The 13,994-nt window shown below is 43.0% G+C and overlaps 1 long non-coding RNA gene across 1 annotated transcript; it reads right to left on the minus strand.

The window, feature by feature from the left end:
* Nucleotides 1-5,720: 5,720 nt before the first annotated feature.
* On the minus strand, nucleotides 5,721-6,822 carry LOC138968167 (uncharacterized). The gene is made up of 3 exons (XR_011456093.1): nucleotides 6,598-6,822; nucleotides 6,001-6,099; nucleotides 5,721-5,791 (listed from the first exon to the last, which is right to left on the minus strand). It is a non-coding gene; the product is annotated as an uncharacterized lncRNA (long non-coding RNA).
* Between the last annotated feature and the right edge of the window lie 7,172 nt (nucleotides 6,823-13,994).

A 13,994-nucleotide genomic window follows, 5' to 3' on the forward strand; every position in this document is an offset into this window, starting at 1 on the left:
TTTTTGCATCTCCCTCTTCACCCAACCCCAACCCTAATTGATGTGCCCTAAAAGCGCTCAAAAACAGACACACGTTAGTTTTTCGCCTCAGTGCTTTTCCACATTTACAAATATTGTACTGTATCATTTATTTTTGGTCACTGCCCGTCCCTTTTCTGATAATTATAGTCAAGTTTTCTTTTATTTCCCTTGGATTCCCGATGGCTCCACGGTAAACACCATGATCAGCGCATGCGCACTAAGGCCACTGAAGTCACTTTCCCGAATCTATTTATAACCTCCGACACAGTAGGGTAAATGACCGAGACGGCTTCGTGCACCGCGACCAAGTGGGAGGGAGAGACCCAAGTCGGTTAGCCCCCAAGAAGGTGACAACTCTCACCAAGTTACCACCCAATGGTTGTCACCCGCTTCGATCTTCGTGCACCTCAGCCCTGGTCGCTGCCGCCTGTGAGTGGAGATGTTTCCGATCTCCCAGGTCAACTTATGTGCAGACCTGCTGGTGACTTAACCCCCTTCGTGTGTACACGCAAGCACAAGACCAAGTGTGCACAGAAAATATCCTGTAATCCATGTCGGAGTTCGGTGGGTTATGGAAACACGAAAATACCCAGCATGCCTACCCAACGAAAGCGGAGTGAGCTGACTATGCTCTCAGAGTATAGTGTGGGAAACCCAAATGGGCAAACAAGCTCACACGTAACCAGACAAATTCTGGAACTCTGAAGAAGAAAAGAAGAAGAAGAAGTGAAGTACCCCACACAGAGTAAGCGCAAACATTTACTCAAAATATTGTCTCAGATGGCGACAAATTTGCTCGCGAAACTTAAAATGCATCAAACACCTTTCACAGCTGTAGCGAGTTTCCCCAGTGTGCCTTTTTTTTCCATCATCAAGCATGTAGGTTAAAGGGGGGGTAAGTTGGACACCCTCATGAGAATTAGATGCTAGCCCATAGAAGTCGGTCAACCAAGACGGTGGGGTTATATGTCAAGATTGGGGTTAGACCTACACATATATATGCAAGTGAAATAAAGGATCTTATGTGTTTTGTCAACACACGGACTTGATTCCTGAAATCTAAGAACAGTTCAAATGTGTCGACTAGTCGGGTAAATTGAACAGGGCACAGTTTAAATCAGTCGAACTCATTTGCATATGTATTTAACCCAAGCCGACTATCTTTCAATGCTGCCAGAGCTTTCTTCGTGTCTTCTTAAGACCATTTTCCATGACAGTAAGACCAAAGAGTAGAGATATTGCAATTTTCTAACATCAATACTAACACAGTTAGACATTCAGCGACATTCAGCTAAAATATTCTAAAAGTTCTCACCTGCCTGTGCCACCCGTTCTGAGTTGTAGTTGCGCCAAATGTCATTGTCAAACCAGTAACGTAAATATAAGGTGGAAACAAATTTTACCCGAACTATTGAAATATTCAATTCAACACCACCACCCCCCCCCCCTCCTCCCCCCTTGTTCAATTCACCAACCCCCCCCCCCCCCCCACCCTTACCATACTTTATTTTGCAAATGTCTTTCCACAAGAAGGCCAAGGACACTTGTGCGTTGCCATGGTTTCTTTGTGACATACATGCCTCGACGATTACGGATTCCGATGACCTGCTACCATAGCGTATGCTTTTCCACATGCGCTGCACTTGTTTGACTTGAGCTTGGTATGCACACTGTTGGAATGGTTATTAATATAAATCACGTGGCCTTTCAAATGTTTTTGACCACTGACCACACAACACATTTTCCTTCAGGCTCTTTCCTGTGAATTTGTTTTTCATGGGCAGAAAGATTTAGTTTTCTGACTGTAACATTTGACACAATCAAAACACTTTGTCTTCGGTGTTGATGATAATACTGGCGCTGGTTCAGTTTCTGTTGCGCTGATGACGAGGAAGCTGTCAGCGATCAAACCCCCCCCCCCCCCCCCCCCCTCCTAACAGTATAGCGCGGACCCTAGCGTGTCACTAGCAAAGCGGGCATTAATCTCTGTATAGTGCGTTCACTGAGAATTCATCACTTTGTGTTCCGAAAACATAACAACTAGAATCAGCCGCCACAGCCAAAAAAAATACGTATGCATGCGCTCGCTTGATCAAGCATTCATTACATCGATACAGTACTTTGGTGCTTCGACAAGCAAGATGGAGGATGATGAGTTTGATTTGAAACTTTCGTTTGAGTTGTTTCTTGACAACAAATCGTACGTGGAATCTGAACGATTTACTGAGGAAGATCTTCGCAATGAACTGTGTATCGCGGTGAAGAAAATGACAGTTCTGAGTTCGTCAAGTGACGGAATTTACGAAAATGCACATGGATACAAACAGTGGCTGGTCCATTTTCGTCAGTGAAATGGCAGGACCAGCAAGCATTAGATCTACTGATTAAAAATGTAATGAGGCTTCGGCCAGGAAAAAGTATAGATCTACACAACAAGAACTTGGATTGTCGTACTTACAAATCTAGCAGGATTTCTGCGAGCGCTTCATCGGCGGATTCTGCCCCAACGGTTACACTTACACGTTCAGGTTCTGTCATTGGTTTCCTTTTCATTCTGGACTCAATTTCGTTGAGAAATGAACTAGCTCTTTGCGATACGTCCGGTTCGTCCGCCATTTTTTGCCAGTTGTCATGACAGCAGCCGTATCGGCGAGCACAGGCGACGAAAACCAGTCTTGACGGCCAATTTTAATCTTCAAATGGTGGAGAGCTCGGTCGCGACCAAATGCCAATTTACTCATTTTGATTTAATTATTTAGCATACTTCTGGTGCTTTATTGAGCAAACCGAGCCAGGTGCGTCTTAATTAAGGTACACGTAGATTCCCCAAACTCTTCAAATCGGCCCAATTCGGCAGAAAACTCTCCAAGATGGCGGCGTGGACACCCTATCTTTAAATAAGAGGCAATGGAAAAGTTGGATATGGATATGAAAATATATGTTGCAGGTGGAAGAGGGGAGGGGGAGAGGGTCTGTTTGTGAATCACCTTCTGCATTTAGATCTGTTTGAGTATTTGCAAACAAAGTTACCTTGATCATTGTGGCATCCTCTTGATCCCATCATCACGGGGGATAACCGGTCAAAGGCCGAACAGAAGCCGAAGGCCGCTCATGACACGTGTGAAGGCAAGTTTTGTCTGTTTTCTAGGTATTGTTTGATTTATGTCGGGATTTAAGGTGAGCTACTGATTCAGCGATGACTAAATTTGTTTCTTGATGCATAAAAAGTCAGGGAGCGATTGATATTTGCCCGTAAATAGCCTTCAAAGCTGAAAATGTCCGCGATCGAGCACCGGAAATGGCTGTTCGATGGGTTTTGCAAGTAGAAATGTGCTTTATTTCACCAAATCAGCTCGTATTTGGTGTGGATACGGGATTCTAGAGGACGAAGGAGTCATAAGAGGTGCAAAGAAGTGCTATTTGGGAGTAGAATAAATCTTCCGAGACAGTAGACAAGAGAAGGTCATATTTGAGAGATGCGCGTAGGCCGATTGTCTTTCCGACAAGCGAATGATACAGCAGATTAATCATTCGTTTTGACCAGAAACCTAGTCTCTAGTTTTTATGAATGAGTTTTTTAATTAAAACAATCACGAGAACTCTCTTGCTTAGCCTAATGGCTGTTCGATGTTTTTCGCAAGTAGAAATGTGCTTTATTTCACCAAATCAGCTCGTATTTGACATCGGTTTGGTATATATATATATATATATATATATTTTCTAATCCTACCGCGAACTGGATAGCAGACGCGGCACGACTGTTGCACCACACTTTGAAGTAATCCCACACTTTGAAGTAAATTACTTCAAAGTGTGGGGATGTGCCCCACACTTTGAAGTAAACCCATTTTTTACTTCAAAGTGTGGGGGGATCTTCCCACACTTTGAAGTAAACTCAGTTTTTACTTCAAAGTGTGGGGGGATCTTCCCACACTTTGAAGTAACTTACTTCAAAGCGTGGGACTTTTGCATCGCCTGTTTGAGCCTGATGATTTTGTCAAAAAAAATGGCAAAGTCTTTTGGATGAGTGAACAGAAAAAGTGAGCGAGCCAAGAAACATAGTGATGTTTGTTATCAGGCTTTAAGCTATGTCCCATTGTTGAGTGTGACGAAAACTCGTGGTGACGATTTTAAAACATGTTGGGTCACGCATGGTCCAATCTTACATGGTCCAACCTTACATGGTCCAACCTTACATGGTCCAATCTTACATGGTCCATATATATTATTGGACCATGTAAGATTGGACCATGTAAGATTGGACCATGTAAGGTTGGACCATGTAAGGTTGGACCATGTAAGGTTGGACCATGTAATATTGGACCATGTAAGATTGGACCATGTAAGATTGGACCATGTAAGGTTGGACCATGTAAGGTTGGACCATGTAAGGTTGGACCATGTAAGATTGGACCATGTAAGGTTGGACCATGTAAGATTGGACCATGTAAGATTGGACCATGTAAGGTTGGACCATGTAAGGTTGGACCATGTAAGATTGGACCATGTAAGGTTGGACCATGTAAGGTTGGACCATGTAAGGTTGGACCATGTAATATTGGGCCATGTAAGGTTGGACCATGTAAGGTCGGACCATGTAAGATTGGACCATGTAAGATTGGACCATGCGTGACCCAACATGTTTTAAAATCGTCACCACGACTTTTCGTCACACTCAACAATGGGACATTGCTTACAGCCTGATAACAAACATCACTATGTTTCTTGGCTCGCTCACTTTTTCTGTTCACTCATCCAAAAGACTTTGCCATTTTTTTTGACAAAAACCATCAGGCTCAAACAGGCGATGCAAAAGTCCCACGCTTTGAAGTAAGTTACTTCAAAGTGTGGGAAGATCCCCCACACTTTGAAGTAAAAACTGAGTTTACTTCAAAGTGTGGGAAGATCCCCCCACACTTTGAAGTAAAAAATGGGTTTACTTCAAAGTGTGGGGCACATCCCCACACTTTGAAGTAATTTACTTCAAAGTGTGGGATTACTTCAAAGTGTGGTGCAACAGTCGTGCCGCGTCTGCTATCCAGTTCGCGGTAGGATTAGAAAATATATATATATACCAAACCGATGTCAAATACGAGCTGATTTGGTGAAATAAAGCACATTTCTACTTGCGAAACCCATCGAACAGCCATTAGGTTAAGCGAGAGAGTTCTCGTGATTGTTTTAATTAAAAAACTCATTCATAAAAACTAGAGACTAGGTTTCTGGTCAAAACGAAAGATTAATCTGCTGTATCATTCGCTTGTCGGAAAGACAATCGGCCTACGCGCATCTCTCAAATATGACCTTCTCTTGTCTACTGTCTCGGAAGATTTATTCTACTCCCAAATAGCACTTCTTTGCACCTCTTATGACTCCTTCGTCCTCTAGAATCCCGTATCCACACCAAATACGAGCTGATTTGGTGAAATAAAGCACATTTCTACTTGCAAAACCCATCGAACAGCCATTTCCGGTGCTCGATCGCGGACATTTTCAGCTTTGAAGGCTATTTACGGGCAAATATCAATCGCTCCCTGACTTTTTATGCATCGAGAAACAAATTTAGTCATCGCTGAATCAGTAGCTTACCTTAAATCCCGACATAAATCAAACAATACCTAGAAAACAGACAAAACTTGCCTTCACACGTGTCATGAGCGGCCTTCGGCTTCTGTTCGGCCTTTGACCTGTTATCCCCCGTGATCATATAGATCTGAGACTATGGCCTGTAGACTCCATGGTCAGACGCTGGAGTGATAACAAGGTCATTCTGAAAAATTGAACATAATTATGCAGAGAGGGGGCAAGGATAGGGGGGTGGGGGCAGGGTTGAAGGTTGGTTACAGTGCTAGTTGGACATGATATGAGAGTGTTATGGGGTGAGGATGGTGCTTATATTAATAAGCATAATCAGTTAAAGCTCACAACTATCTTGATCTTCACAGACATGAATTGCATAATGAATCCACAAGCATGTACCTTTATTTTTGCCCTTGAGTTATAGGTGGAAGGAAATGTTGAGTGGTAAACACAAGTTGTATTGATCACTGGGTCAGCCTGTGGTCAGTCCCCTTTGATCTGCAGATTGCATCAGCATAAACAAACACAACGTCATCATCGTAAACAGCCTGAATGGTCAATCATGAATCTAAGAATACAAACACTGGATCTAATTTGAGAGTCTGCAAACGAGTCAGTTTGAAGATTCAATGAAAATCTGGCAGTCAATGAAGCAGATAGATCTGGCCTTGCGCTTGTGTTTGCAAGCAGATACATGTTTCAACATCCCTTATCTTAACGTTATCATTCAACAGGTTGATATTTTGCCTGACGATTTTCCTGCCGATGAGCTAAACAAACAATGAAAATCACAGAAGTGGTCAGATTTTGAAGACGAAATTCAGTCATACAAACAAACTCAACAGAAAGAATCTAGCTAACTACTGTACAGCTTTCGACAAAATCAACGCATTTGCATGCCTTAGTCATTCCTGCTTTGATTCCAATAATTCTACATGATCGTACTGCACAAAAAATACGAAAACGAGCTGATCGAAATGAGTAATACTGCCTCACCTGCTATGATTGTACTGTGAAAGCGAAGGTCGTCTGCGATTCGAGATTTCAAAGTCGAACAGCGGCGTTTCTGCACTCTCAGCGGTTATCTTGCTTGGAAATGTGAAAAGCATGACTTGAAATCGAACGGAAGGCACCATTCTACCTTTTCGTTTGGGCGTTGTTTTTGTAAAATCTCCGAAAATGTCATTTCGAAAAAGGCGGTCGCCATTGTTTTGGGTGCCAACTTCTTTGAGTGGGGCTGCTAGCAGAGACTATAGAGTATACAGACTGTATACTCTATAGTCTCTGCTGCTAGCTAGCTGGTCCAAACGGGAGCCTCCCATTCGGTACGCAACCCTGTGAAAAAAGCTTCGTGCACCCCGGGAGGGAGCGGACCGACTTGGGCAGATCTCCCATTGGTTGTCACCCACTTTGGCTTCGTGCACCTCAGCCCTGGGGTCAAGTAGTGGTCACGTGGTTTTCGGTGCACTGTGACGTCGGTGCACTGTGACGTCACAAGTTATTGTGTTGATTCTACCACTCAGTACCAGCTTGATTTTCACACAGAAAAGTCACCACTGTATGCCCGAAAAGAATGCCTCGGTGGAGAGCAGCCGCAAACTGCAACAACTCGTCAATGTCCCCAGGCATTTCATAGCACACTTTCCCTCATAAAACTCTGAGTCTCTTGTGGAAATGGAAGAGATGTGTGCAGCACAAGCGTGCAGATTTCAAAGTGTCGGGCACTTTCTGGACACAGATTTCGCCATTTTTCTGCAGCACAAAAGTTGGTGTTGCATCCCTGAAACAAATGTTTTGACCACTGGCAGTGTCTTCCCTTCATAAAAGTTCGGAGAGGGCAGTATTACGCGAGGCTGGTACAGTCGACGAGCCATCGAAACTCCGAGGCGACATACGAACAGCGGATTATCTCACAAGAAGGAATGCGTTGAAGGTCAGAGTAGGCCTACATGCTTTTATTTTCATGCATATGATCTGCGCGAACTTAGAATCCGGTTTCATTCTAGAATGGACCGGGTCCAGGTTGGAATTCTAACCCTGCGCAAGTACAGGGGTGCCATTCTAGAATGAAACCCTTGTTGCTGGTCCATTCTAGAATCGGCCGTGCGCAAGGTTGGAATTTGGGTCCAAGTTGGAATAGTCATTTCAGTTAGACTATCACACAGCCAAAGCCACAAATGTGGATTTTCTGTTTGTTTTTGTTTTTTGTGTGTTTGGTTGTTTTTTTTTCTCGGGTTTTTTACACTTTACTCAAAGACATCGTGAATTGGGATTGTGATGTTCTGAAAGTGATTACGATTTTGAGAGACACTCAGCACTGATCGCTACGAACGGAAATTTCCGGACTGACAGTGTTTTGCCGATCTCGCTTGTAACTTTTAATCTTATTCATATTATATACATGAAGTTGGTCTTCTGAATTGTGAAGATAAAGTCTTTAGCTTTGTATCGATATATAATATGACTGTATAGTTTGAGCGAGGGAAAAGCTTTTTTTTTTTTTTTTTTTTTTTTTAAAGTAGTTCTAGCTTTAACGTTCTATCAGGCATGCGCCTCTTAAGAACGGTGCTGCTTTGACCACAAGACTCGCAGCCATAGCAAACCCCTCGCTATGAGCGCCGACCACAACGAAAGCAATTGGATGCGGTGGGCCCCACGAAAATCGGCAAAGGCGAGGCTAGTTTCTGTAGAAAATCGTCTCTGTTTTCTCCAAAATGACATATCATCCCATAACTGGCGTTTGTATTTCGACATAAGGTCTTGTGGCATCTAATCATCGATTTCATTCTTTCATTTGATTCATTTGTGAACGCTGAGCTTCGAGTATGTATGCTTTTCAGGGAACATTTTTGAAAATTCTGACTTTCCACAGTTATTACGGAAAATCAAGCTTGTCAATCAAGATGCTGTGAATTGGAATGTCATTACTAATCATTAGTTGACCTCTGGCTCAAGTGGTGTCATCTTGCTACAGGGTTGAATTGCAATTCGTCAATCTCTGCCGTCACTGGGCACTGACAACGTCAGGAGCCTGTATTTTTTTCAAGGGCAATTAGAGGTTATTTGAAAGTATGACATGGTATAATGTTGTGATTTTGGAGAGAAAAATTAATTGACTGTCATTGCAATGAGGCTTGGTCAGAAATAAAGGGTATTCACTGATTTTAAGCTACAATTCAGTTGCTTGGAAATGACAGACCTCCAATCCATTTGTAAATCAAGTGAACTCTCTTGAATGATTGGTACTTCCTCTACAAATAAATGTGCACCAGGATATGATTCTTGGAACTTTGTTCTTTTGTGTAGTAGTAATGCAGGGTTGTAGGAGTTTGAAACGTGGGCATATCACAGTTTGGAAGGTAGGGATTCTGATAGATTAAATAAAAACTGTCAAACTTTTAGGCATGGAATTCCCCTTTGAGAGTATTTGTTGTGGTAGTACTACTACTATGAATTGCTTTCAATGTTTTCCCATAATATTATAAAACCAGACAAAAGTTGTTGTTGATTTCTGTTTTTGTTAATGTCAACTTTTTTTTAAACCTGTGACAACAGCTCTATAACTCATTCTGTCCTTCTGTTGGTCTGTCTGTCGGTTAGTCGGTCTGACCGTCTGTCTGTCAAAAAAATTGTCAAAAAACCGGACAAGTTCCGAGAGGGAGACAGCAAGCGGCCGCAACCGGCTCTCATCACAGAAACAACTGCCCTGCAAACATTACCGCCCTGGTAGTCCCCCTTGCTATGGTCTGCCTTTGTTTATTGCGTACTCAGGAGTGTCAACTTTCTTGACATGACATCGCAAGATCGCCAAAGGATTTTTTTCAGGGGTAGACAAATCAGCCCCATTTTATCAAAGGGAAGGTGCAGTTGGAGATAATTCAAGGGAAGACAACTATGTCTTACCTACAAACATTACGGCCCCCTTTATTCACTCTCGCGATGCTTCACGCATGGTTTCATTCTAGAATGGCACCCCTGTACTTGCGCAGGGTTAGAATTCCAACCTGGACCCGATCCATTCTAGAATGAAACCGGATTCTAAGTTCGCGCAGAACACATACACGTAAACATTTTATAGCCAGGCAGCTTAGCGATATGATGGGGACCGACTTGACAAAAGTGTCAAACTTTGTGAGGCAATTCTGTAGACCCTACTTATTAATTTTTTGCTAGGCCCCATCAAATTTGGCCAATCCAGCCCAGTCATGTGACGTCATCAATTTTTCCATAGCATTAATAGAGGAAAATACTGCATATACATGTCTGAGCAAGATGTTTTAAAAATGTAAAGGCAATATGATCAATTCAATGAATACAATCAGAAAAGGATACATTTCAAATAATTTTTTAATCAATAAACATTCATATTTTTGCGAGATATTTGTTTATGGTTTGACAAAACTCGAAAAAAAGGCCCAAAAAATCATGTCGCGACATTGTACGTAACTTGCTTCCATAGTATCAGTGAACATGACAGCTAAACATGAATTTGTTTCAGAAATATTAGTGTTTATAACTGCTTATTCAGCCCCTTAAAGTTTTCAACATTTAGGAAAACGTCTTTAAAGCAATTCTGGCATGTACATCGGCAACCGCAGCTGGTACGAGTATGTGGATATCCATTGATCTATTTGTCACAGCTGCACTTGCACCATCTTGTGCATTGCCATCCAGCTTTCCTGCAACCACATGTGGTGCCACATCCTCTTGCACCCTTGCATGCACATTTGACTAGTTGGCTGCAAGCTTCAGATGCTATTGGCAGTGTCGTCCAAAAAGGGAGCCAAGCCTTGCTGTCCTTGTCCAGAGTCCAGCCCCATCCCTCTGGAGATGGTGCTTGCTGCTGGGCCTGGTCAGCAGTGGTCCAAATGCTTGCCTGGTAGACAGCACGGTTTGAATGCTGTAATAATGATCCCTGTGTGGGAGGAAGGGCTTCCATCATCATCTTGTCTCTGTGGCAAAACAGCTCTCTGCGGGCCTCATCAACAGAGCTCAGCTGGCTGGTTTTGTCATACAGGACAACTGTGAAGCGTTCCAGCAATTTGAAGTGGTGGCTGTTCAACTCCATGGCAACGAAAGGATTCTTTGCAATGAACCTAAAGGCCTCTGTTACTGCAGGATAACATTTCCATGCAGCCCATGCAGACAGTTTTCCTTTGCCAAAAAAGGCAGAGACCGTGTCGCAACCGGTGAAGCTGAGGAAAGTGGGGAGGGCTGTAGACTTTTCCTTTCTTTCTTTCTTTACTTTCTTTATTTGGTGTTTAACGTCGTTTTCAACCATTCAAGGTTATATCGCGACGGAGACTTTTCCTCTCCAAGGGCTAGAGCAATGGCATTGATGTGAAAGTACGTGAAATTCTTTCCTGTGCCGAAAGCAATCCAAATCTCTGCCGCTGGACACATTGCTTGAAGCGTGCAGACATTTCCAATGATGATGACGATGACGTCAGTGTCCACAGTGCGAACTAAGCAAGCACAGGACCCAGTCTGCAGTGCATTTTGTAGATGCAGCAGTATCTTTGTGTCTGCTTCCTCATGATCATTGTCTGGCTTCAGTAAAGTAGACCCGATTCGATTTCCGATGTTCCAATGACCTCAAAATGCCGGGTAAAGCGTAATTGGGTCATAGGTAGCGACGACTTTGTCTTTCCAAGTCTTGCGGAGTTCTTTTTGCGACTTTCATGGTAAGTTATTTCCTTGTTCGCTTCTTCAGGGGGAACTGTACGTACGTGCTCTTTGTCATTGCCGCAGCTTATTCCCCCATATACTCTGTCCGGTTGTTGTTGAATTTATACCATGCGTCCCAACAACTGTTGTCACTGGGGCTGGCCCAGGAATTAAAGGGCCAAGAGAACATTTGAGTGCGGCGATTGCGATTATAGGGCTACCTTCTACATGACTACTACATCGGCACCATCGTCCTTCTCAGCATAGGCATACTCAACAGCTTGGCAATCATGGTGGTCAGTATGCGCGGCACCATTCGTGACAGTCGGCCAAATTGCTGGAACGCTTCACAGTTGTCCTGTATGACAAAACCAGCCAGCTGGGCTCTGTTGATGAGGCCCACAGAGAGCTGTTTTGCCACAGAGACAAGATGATGACGAAAGCCCTTCCTCCCACACAGGGATCATTATTACAGCATTCAAACCGTGCTGTCTACCAGGCAAGCATTTGGACCACTGCTGACCAGGCCCAGCAGCAAGCACCATCTCCAGAGGGATGGGGCTGGACTCTGGACAAGGACAGCAAGGCTTGGCTCCCTTTTTGGGCGACACTGCCAATAGCATCTGAAGCTTGCAGCCAACTAGTCAAATGTGCATGCAAGGGTGCAAGAGGATGTGGCACCACATGTGGTTGCAGGAAAGCTGGATGGCAATGCACAAGATGGTGCAAGTGCAGCTGTGACAAATAGATCAATGGATATCCACATACTCGTACCAGCTGCGGTTGCCGATGTACATGCCATAATTGCTTTAAAGACGTTTTCCTAAATGTTGAAAACTTTAAGGGGCTGAATAAGCAGTTATAAACACTAATATTTCTGAAACAAATTCATGTTTAATTGTCATGTTCATTGATACTATGGAAGCAAGTTACGTACAATGTCGCGACATGATTTTTTTGGCCTTATTTTCGAGTTTTGTCAAACCATAAACAAATATCTCGCAAAAATATGAATGTTTATTGATTAAAAAATTATTTGAAATGTATCCTTTTCTGATTGTATTCATTGCATTGATCATATTGCCTTTACATTTTTAAAACATCTTGCTTACACATGAAAATGCAGTATTTTCCTCTATTAATGCCATGGAAAAATGGATGACGTCACATGACTGGGCTGCATTGGCCAAATTTGATGGGGCCTAGCAAAAAATTAATAAGTAGGGTCTACAGAATTGCCTCACAAAGTTTGACACTTTTGTCAGATCTGTCCCCATCCGGTCAAAAAATCGACGTAAGCTGCCTAGCTTTTAGAGTAAGAGTAAAAAGTAGTCAGGGTTGTGGACACGTAAGACAATGCGTGTGTCACGTTATCTATTCTATTCAGTCGCAAACTATCCCCTGATATCAATTCATGATAATTGATATTTAGTGCGGTTACCGTGCCAAAAATCATGCTTCAACCCACCAGTTTTTGCAACAAATTTTTTTTTTGCGGAAATGTTCTCAAAACAGTCTGGTTAGTGCCCAGTGCAAAATCTAAGTTTCAAACTATCGGCACAATCGAGAAATTTGCATATTAGTGACGTCATACATTAGTGGAAGAAGACACTGTTTTGTTCTCCAAGATAAGCCTATCATGTTGCATCTCGTTAGAAAGATCTCGGCTCAGAGGACTCAGAAATGCAGCTATTTAATATCTATGACGACAGTAGTTGTCAGAAAACGCGTTGAAAATAGAATCCGAGTGCATTTTCGCATATTAAACACACACACACACACACACACACACACACACACACACACACACACACACACACACACAAACATACAGACACACACACACACACACACACAGAAAAATACACACGCATGTGCTTTCAAGCACACGCACACTCTTTTATATTCTCTCACCTCTGCTTCTCAATATGCCTCGCCTTATTCAGTAAAGCCGGTGTAACACGAGAAAATTACTCCCACGAAATTTTTACTCCGGAGTAAACATTTCGTACGAACAAGTTACTCCCTTTACGAAAAAAGCACTCCCCCTTTTCACGAGAAAATTACTCCCCAAGACAGGTGAGTTCCGAGTAAACATTTCGTTCAAAAATGTTACTCCCATGACGAATAAATAACGAATAAATTCCTTCACCCAAACACAAGCAATTTAACTTCCCATGCCAGGTGTACGACATTTTTACTCCCTTGTCCCCTGTTAGTCTTGGTGGTGGAAGGGGTGGAAGGAGGATAGCGCGACATTCGTGTGCGCGAGATCACTTATTGGCATTATCCCTTCGCCCGCATCCCATTTTTGTGTACGAGATTTATACTGGAAGTAAAAAAAAATGGGGAGTAAAAATTTCGTGGAGGGAGTAATTTTTTCGTGCCTTGGGGAGTTCTTTTCTCGTACGAAAGGTGTACTCGGAGTAAGAATTTCGTACGAAATATTTACTCTGGAGTAAATTTTTCGTGGAGTAAAAATTTCGTGTTACACCGGACGGGGAATTGGAGCAACTGGCACCACGACACTTTCCACACCCAAGCGAATAAACGAGTCCGTGTTTACGACAGCTGCATCTTCTTGTGTCACAGTCAGTCTTGCATGCACACCGAATCACTTTTAGAAGAGCTGCTGGTAGGTCCGATGTGCTTTGGCAGCATTTGGGGCATACACAGTGCATAGTGCATCGTACATGCCAGTTTCCGCCATGAGATGTCCTATACAA

This window comes from Littorina saxatilis, linkage group LG6 (assembly GCF_037325665.1).
Source record: "Littorina saxatilis isolate snail1 linkage group LG6, US_GU_Lsax_2.0, whole genome shotgun sequence".
NCBI lineage: Eukaryota > Metazoa > Mollusca > Gastropoda > Littorinimorpha > Littorinidae > Littorina > Littorina saxatilis.